This window comes from Theobroma cacao, chromosome 4 (assembly GCF_000208745.1).
Source record: "Theobroma cacao cultivar B97-61/B2 chromosome 4, Criollo_cocoa_genome_V2, whole genome shotgun sequence".
Taxonomy (NCBI): domain Eukaryota; kingdom Viridiplantae; phylum Streptophyta; class Magnoliopsida; order Malvales; family Malvaceae; genus Theobroma; species Theobroma cacao.
In genome coordinates this window covers 19,517,575-19,524,555 of record NC_030853.1, presented here as the reverse complement: position 1 = coordinate 19,524,555, position 6,981 = coordinate 19,517,575, and the positions used below count along the sequence as shown (strand labels likewise).

The 6,981-nt window shown below is 33.2% G+C and overlaps 1 long non-coding RNA gene and 1 pseudogene across 1 annotated transcript; both read right to left on the bottom strand.

The window, feature by feature from the left end:
- Positions 101-1,515, bottom strand: LOC18601868 (annotated as a pseudogene).
- Positions 4,510-6,046, bottom strand: LOC108661690. Its single transcript, XR_001927461.1, has 3 exons — positions 6,010-6,046; positions 5,355-5,478; positions 4,510-4,549 (listed from the first exon to the last, which is right to left on the bottom strand). It is a non-coding gene; the product is annotated as an uncharacterized LOC108661690 (long non-coding RNA).

The window sequence follows — 6,981 nt, the reverse complement described above, 5'->3', positions numbered from 1 at the left end:
GTTAGTATAATAATATATATATATATATATATATATATATATATATATATATATTTGGCAACTTGTGCTACACAACTTTTTTATTTTCCAACAAATAAAAAGAATTAATACAGTTAAATTTTCTTCCCTAATTTTCTCGATTAGCAATATAGTTTGCTAAATGATACAATGGAGCAGCTCTGGCAGCATCAAAGTAGGCAAGCTCTCCAACAGCTTGTATCATCAACTCAGAGGCAAACTTCTTGGCCTTGTCGATGCCCATCTGCTTGGGATATGTTGCCTTATTGCTAACCAAATCCTTCCCTGCAGTCTTCCCAAGCTCCTCAGAGGACTTAGTCACGTCTAGAATATCATCCACAACCTGAAACAACAGCCCTATGCACCTTGCATACTTCCTAACCCTTTCAATATCAGCAGTATTTCCACCTCCCACTATGGCACCACAAACTAGAGATGCCTCTAAAAGCTTGGCGGTTTTATGCACATGAATGGACTCTAATTCTGTCAAACTCACCTCTTTTCCCTCACTCAAGATCCATCATTTGACCTGCCACAAGCCCTTGGGACCCTATCGCTGTGCTTAGCTCAGCAATAGCACGAACCACTTGGTCAGGTGAAATATTTCTTGTATTGGAAGCAATATGCTCAAAGGCAAGGGAGAGAAGAGCATCACCAGCAAGAACTGCAGTTTCTTCACCGAAAACTTAGTGGTTTGTAGGCTTGCCTCGTCTGAGATCATAGTTGTCCATGCATGGAAGGTCATCATGGATCAAAGATGCAGTATGTATCATCTCAAGAGCGCAGGCCATTGGCATCGCCAAGGACTCATCTCCTCCTACTAATTCACATGAAGAAATACAAAGAATAGGACGGACACGCTTGCCGCCAGCAAGAAGAGAGTACCTCATTGCCTCATGAATCTTTATCGATTGTCGTAAGTGTACTGCCTCATCAAGTGAGTTGTTAACTTGTTTTCCCTTCATCACCAAGTATTCTTCAAATTGGAATGTTACTAATGGTCGCTTGTCTTGTGAAATGGTGAGCAAGTCTTCTGCCAGCAGAGGTTGTTTGAAAGATAAGTTTGCGAAATTCATGGCCTGAATTCACTCCACGAACAAGCTTTACATTACCAAAATGGCATATGATCATTTCCGAGGTAATAATGCAAGACTAGTTGAATTGCCATGACTCGGGGTATGGGTTGAAGAGAGCCATTGAAATATACCTACCTTTATTTTTTTGGCCTTATGTATATAATACCCTGGTTATTTCTAATTTGAATTGAAGTCCCCTAGTAGCCTAAATCAACTGTTATTTATAGCGTTTTAATCTCTTACCGCAGAGGTTAAACTAATGAAGTTGATTCAAGATGCAACAAACTGACCCAACCTGGCTAGTGTTGCTCAATGGTTAAGGGCTCTTGTTTTGGAAATGTTTATCCTGCCAGCTTGCGCTTGCCTGAACTTTTGTTTAAGGTTTAGAAAGATGCTTAAAAAAACTCAACTTATACATTGTTTCATGAATTTTAAATGAGATACATACATTATATATATATCCTTTCCCCTTAATCGAGGAAAATGATTTTTTGCTTCAATGTGTGGATGCCAAGATTTTAACCTTTAATTAATTATTACTTGGATAGTTCACATGCATTTTCTTTGTGTTTTTTTTTTCAAGAATCGAAAGAAAATTTAATAACAAAAAGTGGCAATCAAATGAAGCAAAATAACTATAAACAATCCCTTTAATTTTGTTCAACGATAAGATGAGTGTGCGACATTTTAGATTCCTATGAGATTTTAAACAATCCCTTTAATTACATGTTGAGACACTTGATTTAATTTTTTCAAAAAAAAAATTATGAAACATTTTCAATTTAGCTAATTAGGTATATTTTCACAACTTTGATTATAAGTTAGGTGATTGATTATCACATAAGTTAAAATTGATAGTTAAAAAATTCCTAACTATTATCTTAATTATATTTAAATTTTAATTTATTATTTCATAAGTGAGTAGGATGAATAATTAATGAGTTTGCATGTCATGATTCTAAATGTAAAAGAATACGTAAGCTGAAAAAGAATTCAAGAAGCATTGCATGACCTATTAACAAGGCATTGGGTCAATAAATAATAAAAAAAATATATATATATATATTTAAAATTCTAACTCTAGAGTTCGGATATCATATTTAGTTGAATAACTTCTTTTCTCATAAGTTCAAGTTGATAGAAAAGGACTAACTATTATCTTATAGGGGTATTTTTAAAAATAACTCTTATAGATAAGATGTTTTTAAATATAACTCTTTTTATAATTTTAATAATTTTTAGCCAAATTGGATAAAATTATCCTTAATGAAATTACACGTCATGTACAAAAACATGTGGCACGTCATGATTAGGTTGTTACACACGATATACAAAAACATGTTACACGTCATGTACAAATATATGTGACACCTCATTGTTTGATTGTTACATGTCATGGTTAGGTTGTTACTCGTCATGTATAAAAACATGTGACATTTTATGGTTAGGTTGTTATACGCCATAGTTAGATTGTTACATATCATATACAAAAATATGTGACACACCATGGTTAGGTTATTACACGTCATATTGAAAAAAAAAATATTGTTGTTACACACTATATTCAAAAATATTTTATTATACTTTAATGCCTAAAATGTTATTGTTGCTTACGAATCAAAACTTCAAATCATCTCAACTCTTTTTTTTTTTTTTGACAATTTGGTACCGATTAAAGTGTTTCCAATATGTTTTTATAAATTAAAACATAAATTTTTTTTATCTAAAACACCTATTTTGACTCAAAATCAAAATTTTTTTTTGAAAACCTAGGTTTATAAATTTCAAAATTTTGAGTTTATTATTGTCTAGGTCTCGAATTGATCCAATTAAAAGCTATTTTAAACGTCTGTAATCATTTCTACTATTTTAGTTTTATCCAAAATACTTAAAAATGAAATTCCCTAAATACCCACCCACTCAAGCACATCAAAACCATCGCTTGGTGTCTTGAAAGCCTAAGAAAGAGAAATCTGAAAACGCGAGAGAGAAATCAAGAGCATAGCAGACTAATGCCGAAGAGAGAAATCGATAAAATTAAAGAGAGTGGGATGGTGAGAGAGAGAATCGAAAGCACAAATAGAGAGGAATTATGATAAATGGTTTAATTAATTTAAAATAGTTTCAAGAGTATTTTTGTCAAGTTATGGTTAAAAATAGTTAAATTTATTTTTATGGTTATTTTTTAAATGCCTTTAGCAAGAAAGGTTATTCTTCGTAATTTCCTCTATCTTATATTTAAGTTTTAACATTTGATTTTTTATTTTTGAAAAATCATATAAAGTAATGTTGGGATGAGCTCTGCAGCCAATTGGGATTGGTTAAGACTTGATTTCAATCATGCAACAATATCATTCATGTTGAATGATTAAAGGTTTTTCTTCATCAATAAAACATCAATTATAACAAGTTATAAGTCTAATTGGATGAAGTTCATGAGATTAATATGCTTTGCAAGGAAACTGTAATGAGTTGTAGTTATAAGATCCTTATGCATCAAAGCGTAATCTCAAAATGTTCTTAGTCAATGTATCATTGAAATTTGATATCAATAATACCTAGAGACTGGTACATTCTATATTCCTTACTTGAAAAGTAAGCAACCGATCTCATAGGTTGAAGTATAGAGATTCTTGGAACTAGAATGTAGGTACTTGCCTATGAGGGCAAGTTCACTGAACATGACCCGCCATAAGAAGTGCATTTGGTATTTCACTCAAGTATTTATGTAATACTTCACCAGGTTGTCTTATGTATGGAATGCTATGTTTTGATTTCATCCTTACGAGCGCCTAACCAAGGATGTCAAAACAGGATACTTTTGGGTATAGCATGAAGCATGTGAAGGCAAATGAGTGGTCAAGATAGGAATCATCACCCCAAGTGATGCAGGGGATATATCCTAACTGGTCTTGGTTGATATTAACTTATTGAAGTCCTTGGCCAAAGCGACTTGAAGATTATAAAAAGAGTTTCATAAGTCTTTATAAAGCTGATGATCAAACTTTAAGAACGAATATGGAGATCAATAAGAATAGACACTACACCATGCTCTTATTGTCACATCCCAAATTCTCGGACCATGACTAACGGAAGGACCCAATGGGCTCAGCCCAGTAAGCCCAAGCAATCCTACTAAATTGATCTTATACATAAATCCCTATTCCTTTAGAATCCAAAATTCGTAATATTCAAATACCGTCCCTTTGAAAACAATTTATAAAACCCAATCATGCATTCATAATGGTATCATCAACCATTATATTCATATATAGATTAACAAATGATTCTTAGTATTTCACACCAAGTATTCATATACACATGATTAAACCTTGATCGTCAGCGGAGTGACTCTGGGCACGGTTGCTAACATTTAGTGCCACGTTAAACCTATCGAGCAATGGATAGGGAAGAGCACCTCGTCCTAGGATCCAATCACCTTTAACTCAGGAAACCTAAAACATAAATTTTAAAAACGTGAGTATAAACTCAGTGAGTGAACATAGGAAGGGAATAAGCAATTACAAGGAATGATTTAGAAATCATGATGCACTTAAGTTCAAAAACAGTGCAACCTAGTTCAAGTTCTTATTAAAATCCTTCCATCAACCCCGGGTTATTAAATCATTTCATAATGAAGGAACCATATTTAGCAGGAAATCGGAAAGAGAGGAAATTTTCTGCAATCATCCAAGCAAGGCAGTATAAACAGAATGTTCTTGTTGTAATAAAATCAATTCACATGTAAATGGGAAATTTTCAAGATATGTCATGCCATATAATCACATATTATAATCATAATCTTTCTATTGCATATACATATGATTAAGCATATATCAATTAATATACCACCACACCTCATCCAGCTCATGTACACCATCACCGGCATGTGCACTACCCACTCCGCACATGCACGGTTGTAACTATCACGACAACATCACTGTCGGTATGTACACTACCCACTCCGCACATGCACGGTTGTAATTATCATGACAGCATCATTACCGGCATGTGCACTGCCCACTCCGCACATGCACGGTTGCATTTGTCACACAATGGTACCATTTATGACATAGTATATATACATATCATTATACAGAAACGTATGAATTCATCACACTATCCATTTCATAACATAAAAACATTTCATAAGGGCTTGTTCCCGTGCATATTTTTGAAAAAAAACAATAAAACGTTTTAGAGGATTCAATCAAACATAAACGTGTATATCCCAAGACATTTTAATGCAAGTTCACTCACCTAGCAACAATGAGATTTTAAGTCGCTATTTGTTCGGAGGTGTCTCTAACTATTTTCAGTGGTCGGTCGCTCCTTATTTACTCCGACATGCCACCACAGTTCTCTAACTTTATCTTTGCACTTCCTAGCAATAATACGAACTCAATATATTTAATTACATACGTATACGGGCAACACTCTAATCAATTAATCCTTACTCAAATTTATATTTTCATCCTATCATGAAACCATATTCAATTAACTCACATCTTAATACATTTTTAACAAAATTACTTACATCCATTGCTTACGAAATTCCTTAAATTATATCGCCGGCAACTTATTTATGATGTCACGTGCCTACTTCAACCTTTCTAAATAATTTTCACCCAAATCCATCTTATATTTCCACACATAATTCACATATATGGCAGCAACAATTATTCTCGCTTTCACTCGATTATTTCCTAGTTTACACGCATCGTTATCTATCTAACTTTCAATACTTTGTTTCTCAATCCTCCATCCACAATTTTCCTTTTTTATTTCTTTCAAACAACATGCCATACAATCTTAACAATTTTCAATTAGCTTATGCGAATAGATCCTTTCAACAACCATAATTCCATTACAATATTCAACTAACCATAGGTTTTAAACATAGTGTTAAGCTTACTATTTTCCTTTTCCACTTTGAGTCCTTCATGTACCCATGGGTTTATTGGCTTACATGTTACCAATTTTTCTCCAATCAAGCCAATCTTTGCTGCCATAAGACATTTCTCTAAGTCACTAACTCATTTTCAAAGACTACTCAAGCCAAAAACAAGAATTCTTACCGTTCCTTGCTTGAATCACCAAAACCAAGCTTTTTCTTTCTTTCTCTCTTTTTCTTTCTTCTCCTCCTAGGGTTTAGATGTGCTGGAAATTGAGGTTAAAGGTTGTAAATTTAGTGCTCAAGAAGTTTGGAGAAGAAAGGAAAAGAAAACATGGAAAGGAAAGTGAAGAAAACTTGATTTCATGGTGGATAAAGAGAAAATGGCATGAAAGCTTCAAGAATGGCATGGAGCATGGAGGAGAAGAGGGAAAAATCTTGCTGGAGGAGATAAGAACGGTTTTGGGCTGAAAAAAATTAGAGTCAAAGCTTCCTTTGGAAGCTTTGACCAAACTTCATGTAAAATTATCGTTTTGTCCTTTTTTGTTTCTTTCCATTTTAATTTAGTCCTAACACTCATTTAACTCCAACTTCCTTCTATTACCTTCTTCTACACATGTACAAACAAAGTATAAAGTTTGTACTCCAACGCGGTGTCCCCATAACATTTAAAATATTTATTTGCCCGTATTATCTTTACTTAATAAAGACACGCGACCCCATTAACATCATTTTTCTCTAAAATTCTCTCATTCTTCTTCTCCCCCACTTAGATTGACCATATACTCATTCTTCATGAAAAAATTTGATACTAAATAAAATATTAATATTTTAATATTATTTTATTGATAAAATATTATTTTATTCTAAAAATTTCCTCTTGTCTCCTTTTGTCTCCTTGGTACCAAAAATACCTTATTATGCCTCAATTGACTTCCGAATCCCTTTTTATCTCATAAATTTTTCTCTGATAAAAATATCATTATTTTATTA